The 19,434-nt window shown below is 34.7% G+C and overlaps 1 long non-coding RNA gene across 1 annotated transcript; it reads left to right on the top strand.

Annotated features, from left to right (window-relative positions):
• Positions 1–264: 264 nt before the first annotated feature.
• LOC146762781 (uncharacterized) lies at positions 265–17,696 on the top strand. The gene is made up of 3 exons (XR_014948591.1): positions 265–368; positions 15,026–15,114; positions 17,410–17,696. It is a non-coding gene; the product is annotated as an uncharacterized LOC146762781 (long non-coding RNA).
• Positions 17,697–19,434: the final 1,738 nt, after the last annotated feature.

Genomic DNA, 19,434 nt, shown 5'->3' with positions numbered 1-19,434 from the left:
CAAAAAAGTCAAGATCTTTCAAACATGATGTGAAATAAAAGTTGCTTCTCAAAGGAGAAATTCTATGCAATTCGTGGACAAAAATTGCCTTGAAAAGAAATATCTCTTTTAAAATTCCAGAAAAATTCTAGTGAAATTTTAAAAATTACATTTTACATTCTCATTTTCTGATTTCTCTTTAGTCATAACAGACATCTAAAATACTTCTGCTGCTGCTGTGTCATAATAATGAGATATGCTATTTGTATAATCATTTTCTTTGTAGCGACTAGTGATAGAAACATCATCTGGAGATCAAAGTGTCTTTTGTTCTCTTCAGAAAAAGCTTCAAACTGCTGCTTGAAACTTTTCAGAAGATACTTTTGAAGGTACTACCTTTCATATATAATCTCAAAGATATCTGTCTCTTTATCTGACACCCTGAAATTTTTAATGGCATAGATATTCTAATTTTCAGCTTGTTAATTAGTAATATCAACAGCTGTTAATTTATTATTGAAGTAGGTATATCAGCAAACAATATTTTTAAAATCATGAATTAAGTGCTAAGAGTTCTTAGAATTTCTTTACCACCACAAAGTGTTTAAAAAAATAAATTTTGAAAAACAGTTTTACAAATCTTCAGATTTTTTTTTTTTATTGTTCGTTTTTGAGTTTTCAGTGTATTCCTAAATAAATAGAAAGATCATAAGTGTCTTTTTCTTACTATCTGAAAACTCAGTAATAACATTATTCCCAGAAGTGGAGATTTAGTAAGAGAATACCATGAGAAATATGATTACTACTGATAATAAAAATGAAACTGGAGAAAAAAACAAGTTGCTCTAGGTTGATTTAAATTCACTGTTAACTTGGTTTAGTGGTTTTGTGGTATTCTACTGTCTAAGTATCAATTAGGGTTAATCAATTATTTCAATAATACTAATTATTTAAAGAGGACTCAAAAGGAGGTAATGATCAGAATTTATTTTCAGGAAAAGTGGAAAGGTTGAATTATACACCAAGATAAACTCCTCCATGATTCACTATATGGTACTTTGAGTGTTCACTTTATGGAATTAAAAATAACAACAGCAGAAATTCATCAGACTGTTTTTGAACTTGGACTGAAATGTAGTATTTAGTTTCATAAACTTATCTCGTTTATTTATTTTAGTTAGTTTAGTTTATTTATTTATTTTATTTATTTATGTTTTATTTTGTTTTTTTCATTACTTTACCAAAAAGAAAAAAACAAACAAACTAACAAACAAAAAACCAAAAAGCCAACAACAACATAAAGGCTAGATCTCTTGTGATCAGTGTTCATTTGCCTGTATCCTTAGTTCTTTGAAGAAACATTATGTAGTTCAAACATCAGTCGTAAATGTCCTTTCACTATAAAAATATTTAAATTATACTTCTTTCTTTCCACAGGATTAACATATATTGTTTACAGCCATTATCCTCAAGTATTTTCAGGATTTAAAGAAGTATTTAGTAAATTGTCTCTTTGTCACAGGATTTGATTTCATTCAGATTATTTATGAAATGGTGGTTGTAATATTTAGCTGTTTTGAAATGTACACATAAATCTTGGCAATCTCAAAGCAACATAGGAATGGTAACTTACAAATTAAACAGTTATTTTGACTTGTAAAATCCTTTGAGAAATCTTCAGATGGCAGCTGTGGACCAGTTGGCAAATCAAGGCTTAGATATGTTTTAAGTGTACAAGATAGCAGACAAATCAGTCTCTCAGCTGACAACTTTATTGAAAGGCTCTCTTAAAACAGCTCTGGATGGGCTCCAGTTTTAGGCTGCTTTATGCTGTTGTCTCTTCTCATTCTCACAGTTTAGGGGCTTTTGTCACTCTTAGGAAGTCTCTGTCTCCATTTCATTCCCACAGAATGCATCCATCAGTTACAGTTAATCAGTTATCTTGTCTGATCCCCATCTGAATTTCCATTCCTTGTACTGCAGTACCTTATAAAGACTGGAACATTTCAAATGCCATAATTGGTTTGAGAGCTAAATACCACCTTAAAAATAAAATAAAATAAAATAAAAATAAATATATATATTTATTTATTTCCTGGTTTGTTTTTAAATTCAGGAATTTTGAAACAACCTTTTATTTCACTATAATCGAAACATTCTGTGTGGTTCAGCCTTACATTGGATTCATACAATCCAAAATTTACATTCAATATTCTACATTATTATTTTATTTTTATTTCATCATCTTTCTTCTCAGTTCACAGAACCATAGAATCACAAAGTTGGAAAGGACCTGAAAGATCATCTAGTCCAACCATCCTCCCTTTACCATACCTACAGAAAAACCTATCTCCCTGTCCAGATGTCCTTTAAACAAAATCCAGACGTATAAAGTATACCGTTCCTGCTGTAAATTAGGCAAAACCGCAATTTCAAATTGCATTTGTCTAAGAGATATCCACAATTAAGATGAGTCATAAGAAACAAGATAATGGTTTTGCAGACAGAAGGTGTATTTAAAAAATACCTAAACTACAAACTAACCTAAAGCTTCAAGTTACAAAATGAGATATCTAAGAATAGGGACACGAGGATAAATGGGCAGTATTTATAAGAGTTCCTGTTGTTTGTGTTAGATCATTTGCATTTTTGAGAGTGCTGAGTCACCAAATAATTCATCTGACAAAAATACAAATTTAATAGTCTACCCATTATCCAACTAAGCTATTTCTTGACCACTATATATCAGACAGCAATAATTATTCTCTTCAAAATAATCAGTCAAGAACATAGAACATTAATCTTACTCATAGCAGTTGAAGATAGATACACTGAATATTTCTGAATTCATTAGTGTTTCCTTGTAGTATAGATGTTGGATGTGCATGGACAAGATGAGCATTTACATCCTGTGTCTTCTTCCTGTTCACAAATACTCATCTTGCAGCTCTACCATATGCATTTATTTTGTGTAATGGTCCTGAAAATTCCCAAATTCCCTTTCACAGATTTTATTTACATTGTGTGTCTCATGTAAACTGAAGTGAAAGACAATAGAAAAGACAACATGAATATGATAAGCTTCCTATTGAGTTCCTCCCTGAAGTCTCCCCCCCCCACCACCCCCTCTTTTTTTTTCCTCTGATTCATAGAAAATACAAACTGCAGTATTGGAACTTCACCTATCATGCTGTCAAACACACAAGGTCCTGCACCTGGGTTAAGGCTGGGTGGAGAATGGATTGAGAGTAGCTCTGAGAAGAATGACCTGGGACTGTTGATGTATTAAAAGCTCAGCACAAGTAACTCAGAAAGCTAAACATATCCTGTGCTGCAGCAAAAGAAGTGTGACCAGAAGGTCAGGGGGAGGATTCTCCAGAAGGAGGATTCTCTCCCTCTACTTTACTCTTGTTAAGACCCTTCTGGAGTATTGAGTTCAGCTACAGGGCCCCCAGCACAAAAAGTACATGGACCTGCTGTTGGAATGAGTCCAGAGGAGAACCACAGTTTATCAGGAGCCTGGAGCACCCCTTTTATGAAGTGAGCCTGGGATAGTTGGGATTTTTTGCCTTGGAAAATAGACAGAGCAAGTAAATCACATAGCTGCATTCCAGTAACTGAAGGAAGCTTAAAATAAAGCTGGTGAGGGATCCCTTATCAGGGAGTGTGGAGGTAGGACAAGGGCAATAGCTTTAAGGTAAAAGATGTATAGATAAGACATGAGAAATAAATTCTTTAGTGAGGGGTGGTAAGGAACTGGATCAGCTTTCCCAGAGATGCTGTGGTTGCTCCTTTCCTAGAGACATTTGAGGATGGGTTGTACAGGGCCTTGGGCAGTCTGACCTAGTGAAAGGTCACCACTGGAGGGGTAAAGCTAGGTGGTGTTTAAAGTCTCTTCCAAACCAAGCCAATCTCTGATTTTACACTCTGTGTATTCCACCATTGTCTCTATCTGTCTATGTGATTCAGATGATCTACTTGTAAGCTACATAAAATGAGGGCCACCATTAAGTTCTGTGCTTGAACTCTGCCTACTTTTAGAGACTTAATCCATAATTAATGACTGTAAGACAAATTGCTAATAATAAAAGATATGATCTAATGTCAGATTAGATTTTATGAAGAACAGAAGATATTTACATATATATAAGAACATGATGTCTTTAATATATCATCGTGTAAAGCAAGGATGGTTTTGTTATAAGAAGCTATAAAGTCAATTTAATACATGCAAATGTGGTTTCTTATGGAGTACTGCTTAAGGAAGTCTTTGGCTTTTGATCACAATTCCTGTTAAATAAATATTCATTTTCTGAACCAGAAAAAATTATTTTATATCTACAGGTATAAAATTATATACTGAATATTTTATTGAAAGTCTTTTTAATTCAAAATATTACGGGTCTCATGATGTGTTCAGAGGGTAATGTTCTCTAAGCACATGTAGTTTGATCTTATGTTGTTTGCATCATGGAATAGAATCACATTTCCTCCAATGTACTATAGAAAATGCATCACTCAGACATCATATTAAGAACATAAGAGAAAATGCAAGTATTGGAACTTACTCTTTGTGTGGCCAGAAGTTTCATGGTTCCTGTCAAAGAAACAGAGATGTTTCTTTTCTCACACTGAGTTACTGTTTATTTTTTAACTAATTAGTGCATGATATATATTATTTGTGTCCAGATGCATAATTTTCACGTGTGAGTGTACTGTATCAATACTGCTAAATACATCTAATCATTTAAATAGTTTTAGAAAAGTAAGATGAAAATGAAATGATGTCCAAACTGAGCAACTATTGAGAAGAGCAGTATTTCAGTTTTCTACGCTGTTAATTCTTGGTAGTACTTTCTCACTATCCTTTACAAACTGCTTTTTGTCATTTTGTTGCTCTGTATACAGGAAGTTCTGCTCCAATTCCAGTGATTTTTTGTTCTTTCTTTTCCTGTATTCACCAAAAAGCTCAAAATTTTTGCAAATTGATGAGATAAAAATCTAGGTTGTTAAAAATCTACTTATTGGTGTCCTTAGATATAAAATATGCTTATGCTTTATTTCACCATAGTCATTCTCTCTATATATATCTGATATATTAGAATTTGCTAATAGTAAAATATACAACACTTTTGTCCCTGTTCCCCCAGGTTACACTCTGAAAAAAAACACCATAAAATCTTGACTTGTTATTGCAGTAGTTTTTGTATTGAACGTGGCTATTATCAACAGATCCACATGTGAGGTGATAATTACAAAGCCAGTTAACTCAAAGAGGTGTTCTATATTTTGGAGTGTTTTGTAGGACTGCATTAGGGACACCTTTGGCTATTTCTCTAGCTTGCCTATTTCAAAATCAATACTTTTTCTTATTATAAAGTCTTTTTTGCCCCCCTTTTATGTAGCACTTCAGGCAGTTGAATAACCACCTTCTTTTAAAAAATATTTATCTCAAGAACATTTCTAGATCTGCAATCTGAATTACTGTACCAGCACACAGCACAAAGATTTATTTGAGAAGTAAAGGTTTGCATTCACACATCTGAAACGTGTGACTTTATGGAAAGACTTCACAGATTTCAATCTATCCTTTCCTTCCCCCACTCCAGAAAAACCTTCTGTCCACTGTTTGCATACATGTTTGGCATGAATATTGCTCTTCTGGCCAGCACATAAATTTCCTGTGTGACAGTGCTGGTGTACATAGCATACGGGGCTTGATGGACACAGGCTTCATCTTAGCCAGGGAACACTGAACATCTCACAGATATCAATGGACAAAGCAGCAGCATCAGGCAAATTATATATAAACCCTCCAGGTTACAGGCAGGGAATCTAAAGTAGCACATGGCAGTGGGCAGCTAAAAATCCTACTGCTGGGGACTTGGAACCCCAAGTGTGGCATCTGTGCCTGGCAAATGCCAGCCTCAAAGGTTGACTCATCTGCTGAAAAAGGCAGAGGAAAATGAAGGCCAAGGGGTTCGTGTACAACCCTCACTTGCCAGCTACATGAGGCTGGAGTGCCAAGTACATTTTTGGAGTATTTTAGTAACAGTAATGTTGCTGAGGTCCAAGGATTTAAAAACATATTAGTGTCAGATGAAACCTGGGTTGTATGTATTGACTTTATTAAAACTGCATTAGGAATTTCACTCTCAAAACATGTTATGTTTGAAATAATTTTCAAGGCTATCTCTTCTATCTATCCTTGGTATGATCAGTCATTTCACTGCTCACAATAGATGTCAAGCAAGTCAGGAGAGATTCATGTCAAAAGATCAATAAAGGACTGAAGATAAAGTCAAATAACTTGTGAGTATAAAAAGGAAAATCGAGTAAATTCTGCTCCCTACTCCATTACCCTTTTTAAAAACACGTAAATTGTGTGATAAGTAAGATTTTAAAACCAGAAAACAAAACCCTGAACAATCTACTCTCTCTCACCAAAATACCAAAGAAGATCAAAAGGAGGATGCAAAAGGCAGCTCCTTTGAATTATGACACATCTTCTCTCTACACAAGTATTAGCTAATGCAACAGAGACCATGTCTCTTCCCTTCATACTGAATGGAATGAACTGGGTTGTCTGACTTCCATCTATTCCCCATTTCTCTGCAACTTGTGGAATTCATAGGACACAGAGAAGGGAGAGGAAGAAGATGGAAAAGTCTTGTATTCTTGGCCAAAACTTAAAGAACTGTTGGTTTTACACATGGTGATTAAACAAAATTACATGGGGAAATAACAAAGATTTACTGTGGAATGCTGGAATATACATCCAAATCCCATGACTACCTCAGAGAAGTACAAATTTGATCTTTAGTTGTGAAATTAATGATTAAAGAGTGCGAGAGGATTCAAAATATGTAAGCCAAATTCCTTTTTTTGACCTGCAGAAAATTAATCTTTTTTCTGTCTTATCTGAAAAAGTTAAATTATTTCCTTGTCATATATAGGGGCTGCTCAAAAAGTAAAGTCCCTGATTATGTTTGCCCAGAATATCAGAGGTAGATGTTGGTGGTATGGGAGTAGGGCTTGATCCTTCCCAGCAATGTTCCATTACATTTTATTGTCACTTGACAAATGGCAGTAGAGGGGCAGTCTGAGACAATGATGACTGACATGTAAGTGCGTATGAAGAAAAGGTGAGTAACTGAATTAATCCATGTAGTTAAAGCTACACCCACTGACATTAATCAGCACTTGCTTATGTTTATGGAGACCACACAGTGGATATGAGCACACTGAGGCAATAGGTGGCATGTTTCAGTAATGGTGACAGTGGGTAACCTCTGCTTGTACAGATGCTTATGAGTGTGGCATGCAGACTCTTGTTCATCACTGGTTCAGTTGCTTAGCTAGTGACAGTGACTGCTGAGAAACTATATTTTATAATGGAGAATTTGCTCTATCAAATAGCATTATTGTGCTCTTTTTATCAGTTGTAGTTTCAATTGAAATAAATAGGTATGTGGCTGAGAGCAATGGGCATACTTCAGATATTATCTTTAGGCCCATGAAATGACAGACAATTCTACTAAATTCAAAATAAATCCATAGCCTTTTTGTTTGACATTTCATTAACATTTAATTAACTAACTCATTTTTTTATCTGAATAAAATGTTTAAAAATAATTTCAGATTTTAGTCAACTAAAGTTGGAATGCTCATATTCATTGAGATGTAAGCTGAGAAGAGCTTCTCTGGAGGTAACTTTTTTATTCAGATGTCTCAAAACAGAATAAAACAATTTGTCAAAGTGCCTTTCCATTGAATATGTTATCATTGACTACTGGCTTAGTGTAAAGATCTTCCTTCCAGGAAGTCAACCGCGTTAAGATTTTTTCTGATCACATAAATTTATAATGTACAATGGTAGCCTGGGTACTACAGCAAAATTTACCATTTACCAAAAATTTACAGCAAAGAAAGTTCTCTTCCCAAAAGCACATCTGAAGTCAGAGTTCTGCACTGAGCTTTGCATCTCATGTCCTTAGTAGAGTTCAAGCAATATAAAATATCTGAGTTTTTGGTTTTTTTTTTCCTAGAATGAAATCATTCATAAAACAAGGCTGCTACCTCTAGCTAACATATCAGTCATTCTATATAACAAATAGCCACCAAGTAGTTTAACCTAGATATTTCACTTTTCCAACTGTTAATTAACTGACCAATGAAAAAATAAATATTTAGTAACATTGGTCAACAAACTTATTAGAAATTCTGAGGGAGAACTGTAAAACATTCTTTCCAAGGAAATTTCTGCCAGTAGGAAAAGAATTGTCCTCAGCATTTCTCATTAATCTCTTTAATTCTCTGGCCTTTATTTCTCAATGGCCAGTACAGAAAGGGTGAGGGAAGAACAGAAATACTTACATAGATAATAATATATTGATTATATTGCACTGGTATTGTGTTGGTGTTTTTTGGTTTGTTTTTTCAGGAACAAAGGAATAAATTGGTATACAGATATGAATATGTATATTCCTTTGGAAAAATGTCTGGCAAGTATAGATGCATATCTGGTCTAAACAGGGCTTCTGAGACATTCTAGTATAAGGTAACAGCTCATGGTAGACATAAAGACATAAATCTAGTATCAGGTTCCTGAAGATGTCACTAAAACCCTTCTAGTCCTTATGGCAAATCCATACCATGGTTGTGTTCATTTTTTTTATTATTTTTTGTTGTTGTTGTTGTTGTTTTTATTTAAAAATAATAAGAGCTTAAGTTATTAGTAACTATATTTTGGATAGTTTATCAGTTGATAAATTTTGTCTTTGCTGTGATACTCTGATCACTGTGAAGACACGGGTGAAATGAGTTGATCTAGTATCCAAATAAATTCCTGCTCAGCATAAACAGCTGTGCTGGTTCCTAATAATTTTCAAATCACTGGCCTTCAGGTTTAAAGCAGTCTATCCCTTTTGTACACAGGTGAACTGTTAATTAGGTACATACTCTGATTAAAGCATTTACCAACTCCTGTAGTACTAAGCATCAGATGCTACTGCTTACAGAAAGCATATAAAACTGATGTTCCAATTCTAGGCTAAAACACTACAGCATTAGCACTCTGTCTTAAATTGTTTGCTTGTACTTAAAACATTAATTGAAAAACTGCATTTTGTCATGCACCAACACTACAAATATTTCTTATTTTGAAACTGTCTGTCTTTTAAAGTAAAACAAAGAAAGGAAATGCAATCAGAGGAAATAGAAACAGAAAGAAAACACAACAAATTTCAATATATTCTGGAAGGACTTTATAGAGATGAACACCCATCTGCTATTAAAAAATCAACTGCTTCTGTTCTGAAATTACTTTTTCTTATGTAATGATGATGCCTAGAAGAACGGTATCAACTCACTGCATTTGACTAAATTCACTTTCTAAATTCTCACTTTCAGGTAATGTCTAGGCTTCACAAATTCTTTTTACAGACCATATCTATGACGTGGTTTTTGCTATCTGCCTGCACAGCTGAAATATCTCACATCTCGGTTACTGCAACACTCTTTTTCTCTGACTTTGACAAATGCAATCCTGCTCAGCTGCTGTGAAGATCTTTTTCCTGGCCTGTCATTTTGACCATTTCACCTTTTTCTACACCTCCCTCTTCTAGTTACTGCTTTTCTGCCACTTCAAACACAAGCTGCTTGGTTTCACTTACAAAGTCCTTTCACAACACATCCCCACCCTACAAATGATCTTTTCATTCAGTAAAGAGCAGTTGACACTAGCTACCCATTGGCACACTAAACCAGTCTCTTAACAGACTTCTAATTAAGTGGCTTCGTGATTTCTCCCACTGTCTGTAAGACTGGAAAGCACCTGGAAAACATTTCCCGCATTGGTGCTCTCAGCCCTGCCAGTAAAACTTGCCTTACCATGATGCCCAGAGAGAAGTAAGGACACAAAAGTGTTAGGAGTACCATCTTCTATTCATCCAACATCACGTCATTATTTCCCCATTTATGTCTGTCTTTCTGAATGCAAGTTTTTTTTTTGTTTTTAGTTGTTTGGTTTTTTTTTTCAAAAAATTATGTGAGGTTTAATGTTTTCTCCTACAGTGTCTCCCTAGTCAACTATTAGTATTATAGTTGAAAGCATAAAATATATAAGAAAAATGTGACAATTTCTTAAAAGCCTTTCCATATTTCTTGATTTCAGTGATTTGAACAATACTTCTACATTTCCTGGATCTTCTTCTCTTTGGATGTTGCTATTAACTTCTGTCTTCCGGGCTAAATATTCATTGGATCCATACTGGCCATCCTAAGACTTCTGTCTCATATCAGTATAATTGTCAGATCTGAGCCTATCATCAACATTTACACAGAATGGCTGAGTGCTTCTTAAATATAGATTTTCAGGCATAATGATGGGATCTAAATTAGAGATTTCCTCAGAACTGATACCATATGCAGTGTAACCGGCCAGCTTCTTCTGTCTTGCATCATTGCTCAGATAAAAATGAAGTAGTTCAGGCATTTTATGGGAAGGATATAATGCCTGTAAAATTTATTTCTCTCTTCACATGCTGAAAAAGCACTCCAGAGTATACCAGAGAACAAACTTGCCCAGCTCATGAGAAACATAGTACATTGGATGCAGGCCATTAAATTAGTGCCTTCTAAACCATCTAATCTAATGCAGCAGACAGTTTTGACTTTTACAAGTATTTGACTGTTAGAAGTATTAGTTATTAACTCTTGGTTCCCTTCTTTCTCTTCTTTTAGTTGCGACTTTTTAACCATATTCTTAAAGACATCACAAAGCACAAATATTGCTACATGGATGGCTTTTTTTTTTTCTGATGAGTATGAATACTGCAGTGTATGGCAAAAAAAGCTCAAAATATTTTGAATACTTGACTTGGGGTGTTCAGAACCCTAATGTAATCACTGTCTTTTAAAGACCAGCCCTGAAGAAAATATAGATCTTTTTTGAGCTAATTTGTAAAACAGGATTTAACTGAAAACAAAACACAATAATAACACAACAACAAAATAACCTCAAACCCCCCAAAATTCCCAAACACGCAGTTGTTTTCTAATAGTCTGAAACAACTAAATGGGTACATGTGTACTAACAAAAATTTAATCTTGGATCTGATTCTAACTCCAAGGAGGTATTTATGTGAATCACTGATAGTGATATTTGAAAACCGGTATGTGCTGGTGAGTATTCATATTCACATCCATATTCACCCAGAGCTACTGAGGTGAATAAGAAATGCAAATGATACACTTGTAAGTCAAAATTCTGGATTGGATCTGAAGTCCATTATTACTAATAGTACCCTTTCAAAATGACTTAGTATCACACACAGAATATCTTGTTGATCTGGGCTCCTATACTTGCATAAACTGTCTATAACTGTGTGTTTTGGTGTATGTCTTTCAGCTGGAAAAGGAGTTGGGCACAAAAATAAAAGTTGGGCTGTGTACATATTTCTAACCATAAAAAAGTAAGGATATAGCCTGGGGAGAAACAAGAATTTGGAACATGGAAACCTTTCTGACATCTTTAACATACATGTAATTTCAGCTCAGTAATAACATCTGACCCCTTCATTTACAGTATATTGAGACAAAAGGTAAAGCAAATGTTACTCATTGCAAACTTTTTAAAGTGTCAGATTTCAGTTTCCTGACTATAGAAATAAGATAAAATTTGACTTAAAGAAAAATGTGCTTGATATGTACGTATAGGCACTGTACATTTCTCTTTAGTACATAAAAATTGAAGTCAGTTTAGGAGCTATAGCACAGCCAAGACAACAGTGGGAAAGTGAGCTTAGTTATACTTCTGGTTGTATATCTATTTTTTGTTTGTTTGCTTGTTTTTCATTATACTCTACCTCCAGAATCCTATTTCCTGTTGGTGAGTACACCAAGTACAAACTTATATCTTGAGTAAATTATAAGTATGGAAGACATCTTAAGTATAAATTCCTTGGCATTACTTCACTTAAGAAACAGAAGATTTCAGAACAAATTTGTCAATATTATTTGGTGAATGTTTACAAGAAAAAAATTGAGTTCAGTTGCTAGTTGTAACTAGGCTGAAAGCTGCACATTTTTCATTGAAATCCTTTTTCAGAAGTACACTGAAATTATGTTAACAAACAAAATTATAACTAGGTATGAAAGGCTAAGATGTAGAATTCCTGCCTAATGTTGCGAGCTAAAGACTAAAGTCTCATATATTTATTCAGAAAATCAAAGATGTGTGGAAAGTTCTAAGAAATGTATGAATCCAATCTACATAGTATAAAACACATCTTTTCATATATATATATATATAAAAAATCTCTTGAAGTACACACACACACACACACACACACACACACACAAAGAGAAGTAGAAAGAGGATGTTTTTTCATCATCCCTGAGAGATAATGCTCTTTAGCATAGATAGGTCTTCAGCTACTCTTATTATCTATTCCATGTTTGAAGTTATCATAGGCGTTGGTATAGTAAGGAGCATAACAGTGAGTGAAAATCATGCTATTGCATTGAAGCCTAAGTAAAAGCCAGTTTGATAAAGGTCATATTTTTGCTAGAAATGCAATTGGAGGTTTGATGAGGTGAAATCCAGCCTCCAGTAAAGATCCAGTCTGGTCTGCAGCTCATCTTGTTCCTTCCCTACAGTCTGAACTATATATAACATATTGTAGCATGTACTGGTGCTTGGCATAATCAGCAATGAACAAAGAAAGCCAACATTTTTTGTACACGTGTAACTTGAACAGTGTAACTCTGTTAATTTGTTCTTCACCGACCAATTACAAACAGATTTTGTTTTGCAGTGCTAGGGCTTATGCATTTCAGTGTAAGGGCCAAAAACATGACAACAACTTTTTCACTTGAACTTACCTTTGTTTTTTCATTGGTGACTGGCTACTTATACTAAATAGTTCTTCCTCCCCCAGTCCTTGATCTGCAGACCGAAGCTTCCACAGAGACACACTGATTCAGACCAAAATGCAAGTAGCTCCAAACCAGGCTATAGCTGAAAGTATATAATATCATAGAATGATATCATAGAAGCACAAGGTTTGAAAAGACCTACAAGATCATCTAGTCCAATCGCCCTCCCATTACCATAGCTACAACAAATCACTAAACTATATCTTGTAGCTCCCTATCCAGACGACTCTTGAACACTGCCAGGGACAGTGACTCCACCACCTCCCTGGGCAGCCATTCCAGTGCTCTGAGAGAAAAAGTTCTTTCTTATGTCTAGTTTAAACCTCTTCTGGTACAACTTGCAAGTTGTATAAAGTACTGCAAACATGCTAGAATTACTCTTCTGTACTACACCAAAATAAACAGTCAAAATTCAGCTTTTCTGTATATTTATAGTTGTAGTAATTATCTACACATACGTTTGCAGAAATCTTTTTCAAGTTTAGAATATAAATTGTTTTCCTGATTTATTTTTCTTTCTTTTTTTTTTTTTTTCCATATTTCTTTTGTTTTTTTATAAGATGAAATCATCTTTCTCTGTATGGTGTACAAATTAGTAAGCTGGATAGGAAATATGTCTGGACCCCTAAAAAATAAAAGTGGATGCTTTGACATTCAAAGACAGCGCAAAGTGATCTTTTGACCAGCTAATTAAGCATAATTGTTTATTTTATTTTATTTTATTTTATTTTATTTTATTTTATTTTATTTTATTTTATTTTATTTTATTTTATTTATTTCGCTTTCTGTGCAATGTGTGAATTTGACTTTACTGCTGACCAAGGTGGATGGCGTGACACCACTCGACAGTCTGTGTCATAAGCATATTTCTGAGTCATTGCATGGCATAAAAAACACGGATTGCTGTAGAGATAGTATCTATAAATACATTAAAATAAGTATCCAGAAAAAGATGGTATGTGCAGTTCACAGCCAAATAATGACTAAAACCACCTTGAGGCTTGTACCAGGGTCAAAAGCATTACAATTTTCTTTGTTAACAAAACACTAAGTTCATAAGAAGTATCCTGCTTATTTTCTGCTGCTCTATATTGTCCTTCAATCCTTCAATTAAGCATATTTGCAAGACAGTTCAATTGGATGCTAGCTGTAATGACAAATATTGACACACTCCTATACAAGGTGATTTATTTTTTTTTACTATAACAACTTACACAGAATGAAAATATTTATGCTCAAATTGAAAGTTAACAATTTTCACAACAAAAATAATCTACTACAAACAAAGAAAAAACCAACCATACCTCAGAATTTATAAAAAGCAGCTGCTTAATTTTGAGATTGTGTTTATCTAAGCAAAAGACACTCCCACACAAATGATGGAGCACTAGAATAGGTTGCCCAGGAGGATTGTAGAGTCTCCTTCTCAGTAGATATTCAAGACCTACAAGATCATCTAGTCCAATCGTACTCCCATTGCCATACCAAGAATAAGGATTCTTATTTGTGCTACTATTGCTGGATACCTGCTTTTGCAGGTGGGGTTGGAGTCAATGACCTCTTCAGGTCCTTTCCAACCCCTGTGATTCTTTGATTCTGTGATTTTGTGAAATAAAAAGGCAATGTGAAAGAATCATACTTCATATCACACTTAGAGCAGATACACCCAAAATATAGTAGAAATAACCCTATCCATATTTCAGATTTTTTTTTTTCCCCTGAAAAAGGTGGTTTTTTTGTTTTTTTCTTTTTTTACCCATGGGAGCTAAGTAAAAGTATCCAAGTAGCTCTTGTTATTGTCTTGTCATACCTATAGATGAATCTACATTACACTATTTTTGAAGTATGTTTATTCCATGATATAAAAGGGAATTAAATTAAGTTTATATGTTAAACCCAAATGCATGTACTTGAGTCCAGTCCACAAGCATGCATCTTTTTGTGGCTGTGTTAAATGGAAATGGTATAACAAGATTTCATTTTTCAGAAATGAAGAATATTGATGCCATGCATGTCCCAAGAGTATAGTTCATTAAGTATTTTAACTATTGCCTTATTCATTTGTTTATTAATTTATTTATTGTTTGTTTGTTTGTTTGTTTGACAGGGAAGCAGAAAATGGAGGAGGTTTGTCTTGAGTGCTTTGTAGTAATTCTACTTGTTTGATTAACTAGGGCTCCAATTCCACTGTTACAGGTGAGTTTAACAACACTCATTCTCTAAAAATCCATGTTAGCTGGTGTTAATTATGCTACTAGTTAAGACTTGATTCATGCAAAAGCTGGTGTTTTTTTTTTTTTAAAATTTTATTTTATTTTATTTTATTTTATTTTATTTTATTTTATTTTATTTTATTTTATTTTATTTTATTTTATTTTATTTTATTTTTTTCACCCCCAAACTGGCATGCCAATAATTACATGGGTTGACCCATTTATTATTTAACAATGTCATAACATAAATTTTGCTTGGTCAATAAACATGATAAAAACCAATATCTCTTCAAAAGTTTTTCAAAGTCTTTTTCAAATCAGGCTTTTGTGGTTGTGAAAGGGTAAGCCATATGACCAAAAAACACTGCATTGCCTACTCTTGGAATATCTTGATGAATATTCTTTGCTTATATATATGTTAAATTACATACATGATAAAGTTTCATATTATATTCTGATTAATTCTTGAGTATCAAAGATAATCTGATGTTAAGAAATCCAATACTATATCCCTTTTGCACCTGTTCACCGACTTGAACAGAGATTGACTTAATTTCATTCACAGAAGAAAAGCACGTCTGTGTCCTCTGCATTAATTTGTTAAACTGAAAATAAGTTGCTGGTGAAACACTAGAGAAAAGAGCTAGGTGCAGAGAAACTGCATTTGGAGCTGCTTAGAATGGAAACAAATTATCTTTACACTCTGTTTTTCAAGTTTGATCATTTAGAGGCAAATATCACTACTTTAGCATTCTTTCCAAATTCATCTCCAAGGTTAACCATCCATGCTTAATCATTGCTGATAATGAGATTCGTAAACTTTCAATCCCTTAACTAGATATCTGTGAATAGTTCTGGGAGAAATTTGATTTTTATTTTTATTTTTTCTTAATCTAAAGAGTTAGATTGATTTTTTTCTTTCTTTTCTTTCTTTCTTTTTTTTTTTTCTTTCTTTAATATGTACTTAGAATATCATTGGTTTTACTATGCAAACAGCAAGCTTGAGATGCAGTAGAAAACAAAGTCATAGAGCCTTCTGCTTCCTACAATATCTGAATATTCTTTATTCAAAACACATCGATGCTGTGTAGGTAATCAGAACACACAGCTGTCTGAGGGCATCTAACCGCTTCATATGGTTTCCATGCAGCAAAGGAAGTAGATTGAATCTCCAAAACTTTCAAAATAAAATTTCCAGATACATCCTCATCATCTTACTAAAAGGGGCCCGCATTTTGGTGACAACAAACCCAGGCAGCCCTACAGGCCTGGGGAGGAATTGCTGGAAAGCTCCCTGATGGAAAGGGACCTTGGTGTGCTGATGGACAGTCAGCTGAATACGAGCCAGCAGTGTGCCCAGGTGGCCAAGAAGGCCAATGACATCCTGGTTTATATCAGGAATGGTGTGGTGAGCAGGACTAGGGAAGTCATCCTGCCCCTGTACTCAGCATTGGTGAGGCCTCACCTCAAGTACTGTTTTCAGTTTTGGGCACTTCAGTATGGAAAAGACATGGAGGTGCTGAGGCAGGTCCTGAGAGGGGCCACAAGGCTGTGAAACAACAATTGAAACAACAGCAGGTTGAAATAAAACCAGAATTCAGAAAGTAAATTGCAGGAAAAAAATGATGATACTGAAAGGAAAGTTTGAAGCTTCTTGTGAAGGAAAAAAATAAAAAATAAAAAAAATAAAAGATGTGGAAAAGGAAAAGGAACCAAAGCCCTGAAAACATTGGAATTAGGAGTAGTCCAGAAATTAGATGTTGGAAAGAGGCACAAATTAATTGGAAGAATTACCATCATGGCTTTCTCAATGTTTTAGGAAAGATGCAATCAAAATGAATGTCCTGCACTCTGTCTCACATATTTATTCAAGGTAATGTCTACATGACCCCCAGAAGAAAGAAATTAAAAAGACCCTGCACCAAACCCTCCCCAGCCTACCCACAAACTTTGAGAGATTACTTCCGCCAAAAAAGGCTACTTCCAACAGAAAAAATTAAAAACAGTACTCAGAGACCATCTTCTTTAGTTTCTCTCTGCTTTCTTGTTAATTCACGTAGACTCAGTTTCCTTGAATGATATCAGAAAATTTCAAAGAAATTTTCAAAGTCAAGATAGAATTAGGTCAAATAACTACAATTACCATGTCTACACTTCTGCACATTTCTTGCACCAAGCAATGGAAACTTGGTACACACAGAAGAAAACTCTGTGGATTAATATAACCAAATAATTTAAACATGCTCTCCTTTGATATTTCCATATTTTCTTATTTCAGGTTTCCATATTATAGAAGAAAACTGGCAGCCTGGGTCCCAGCCACTGCGCAGAAACTTTGAGCAAGGACAGACGAAGGAAGCAGCTACTTTTAAAATCCCCTGATTTTACTGATCAGATTATTAGACCATCTTGTGATGTGTAAGCAGATGACTGGTTGAAAGTAAAGAAGCACACAGATAATTCTATTATCACTTTCCAAAGAATAAAAATATCACAGTTAATATGAATGTGTTGCTCAGCTAGGCAACAAGAAAGCAGACATCTAGCTCCAGTACTACATACCTAAAAAAACAAAACAAAACATTGACATCAAGTTAATTACATTTTGAATCAAATGTTAAGCAATTAGTTCTGTATAAATTCATTAAATGGCTGTTCTGACAGAAGAGTGAAATAATGCATTCCTTTCAAAAGGATGATCACAGAAAAAACAAAATTATAAATTCTGATAAATCAAAATGGTCAAAGCAGTAAACACAGAAGCCTATTCTTCTCATTATTCAGGACATCTCTTCTGACAAACAAATTAGCTTTATTTTGTCACCTCATTTATCACAGGGAAAGAATTAAAAAACAAAAAGAAAGAGAGAGAGAAAACTAAAAAGAGAGAAATACCGTACCTTGCCCTAAAGCCTTTTTCAACTTAACTTCAAATTGTCATTAGAGTTCTACTGCGGTGCCACTCAGTTTAGTGATCTATTTCTCCTTTGCAGTTTCAAAACTTAATTACTACGGATAGATCTAAAATACAGAGTTCTGCTAAATTAGAAGTTTAATTTGGTGCAGTTTTTAGGTTACACTGCATTGCTTGTGCAATAGCTAGCTGCTTCTGACATCTGTTTTTTTTTTTTTTCCTCAGGTCAGATTCTTTTCCTTTCTTGAGTTGAAGTTTCAGAATGTAAAGGATATAACTGTAGAAACTTGTGAATGTTTTTAAGTTTGCTGACCAGAGTCCTTTGTTAAAATAGTTGCAAACCTCCACTATTAAATGTGGTTTAATCCGGAAAGCAGCTTAGTACATAGGTGTTTGCTTACTCCTTCTAAGTGGAATGATGGAAACATGTGTATGCATATAAATACACAATTAATAGCCACCTATTGATTGATGCCCAACCAAAAATATAACTACTTACTGACCAATGTCCGGCTATCAACAGCAAGGCAACACAATGTATATCATCACCTAGCGATCAGCTGACACCCAACAACTGACACCCAGCAACCACTGAGCAGTGGACAGCCCTTGGTCAACTCCCCACAATTTAGTTGCCTTCCACATGATATGTAGTATGGAATAACCTGTTTTCTAATTCAGGCAATGCCGTGGCTCCATTCCCGTCCACAATGAGAAGCCATCAAGGAAGTGCCTCTTTCCTGCTGAGTGGCCCAGACCACACTGGTCCTTGCTGTGCTCCCATCACTTATCAACAACTAAAACATCACTATGCTATTAACACTGTCTCAGGTGAAACCATGACACCAATGTCTCATTCTTTAGCTCAAGTTGGTAGATCTGATGCTGACTGCATAATTTGACAAGACAGGCAAGGATACCTTTTCCTTTACTTTGTAAAAGAGTTTGGCTTCTAAGAAGATCTTATAATCTTCTGCTGATGCTCTATATTATTCATCTCTACTAACAGATCCAGAGCAGTGCTGCATCTACCTGTTTGTAGCCCCAGTAAGAGATGCTTTGCTATAGTCTTACTGCCACATTTTGAAGCAAATTCTCTTTTCCAGAAGTGATACAAACCAGAATGAATTCCAGGGGATTTACAGGAGCTAAAGGCTGTATTTATTCCTATCAGGTCATTATTTTTTCACTAAGAAAGAAATCCTCAGTGGGCAGTGGTGCTGGCTCCAGCCAAGAAATTTTGTATTTTTTCATGATTTGAGCTGCTCTGGTTTGTCCTTTCTGTACAGCATCTGTACTGCCACCTCCATTGGTAGTTAGAAGAGGAGACTTTACCCTGTGGACAGGTGCTCAAGAGCAGGGCACATAAATGTGCACTGCTCTGTCTTT

This window comes from Coturnix japonica, chromosome 1 (assembly GCF_054131305.1).
Source record: "Coturnix japonica strain WE chromosome 1, WE-NBRP24, whole genome shotgun sequence".
NCBI classification, from domain to species: Eukaryota; Metazoa; Chordata; class Aves; order Galliformes; family Phasianidae; genus Coturnix; species Coturnix japonica.
The sequence above is the reverse complement of the archived record's forward strand: the minus strand, read 5'-3'. Positions and strand labels throughout refer to the sequence as shown.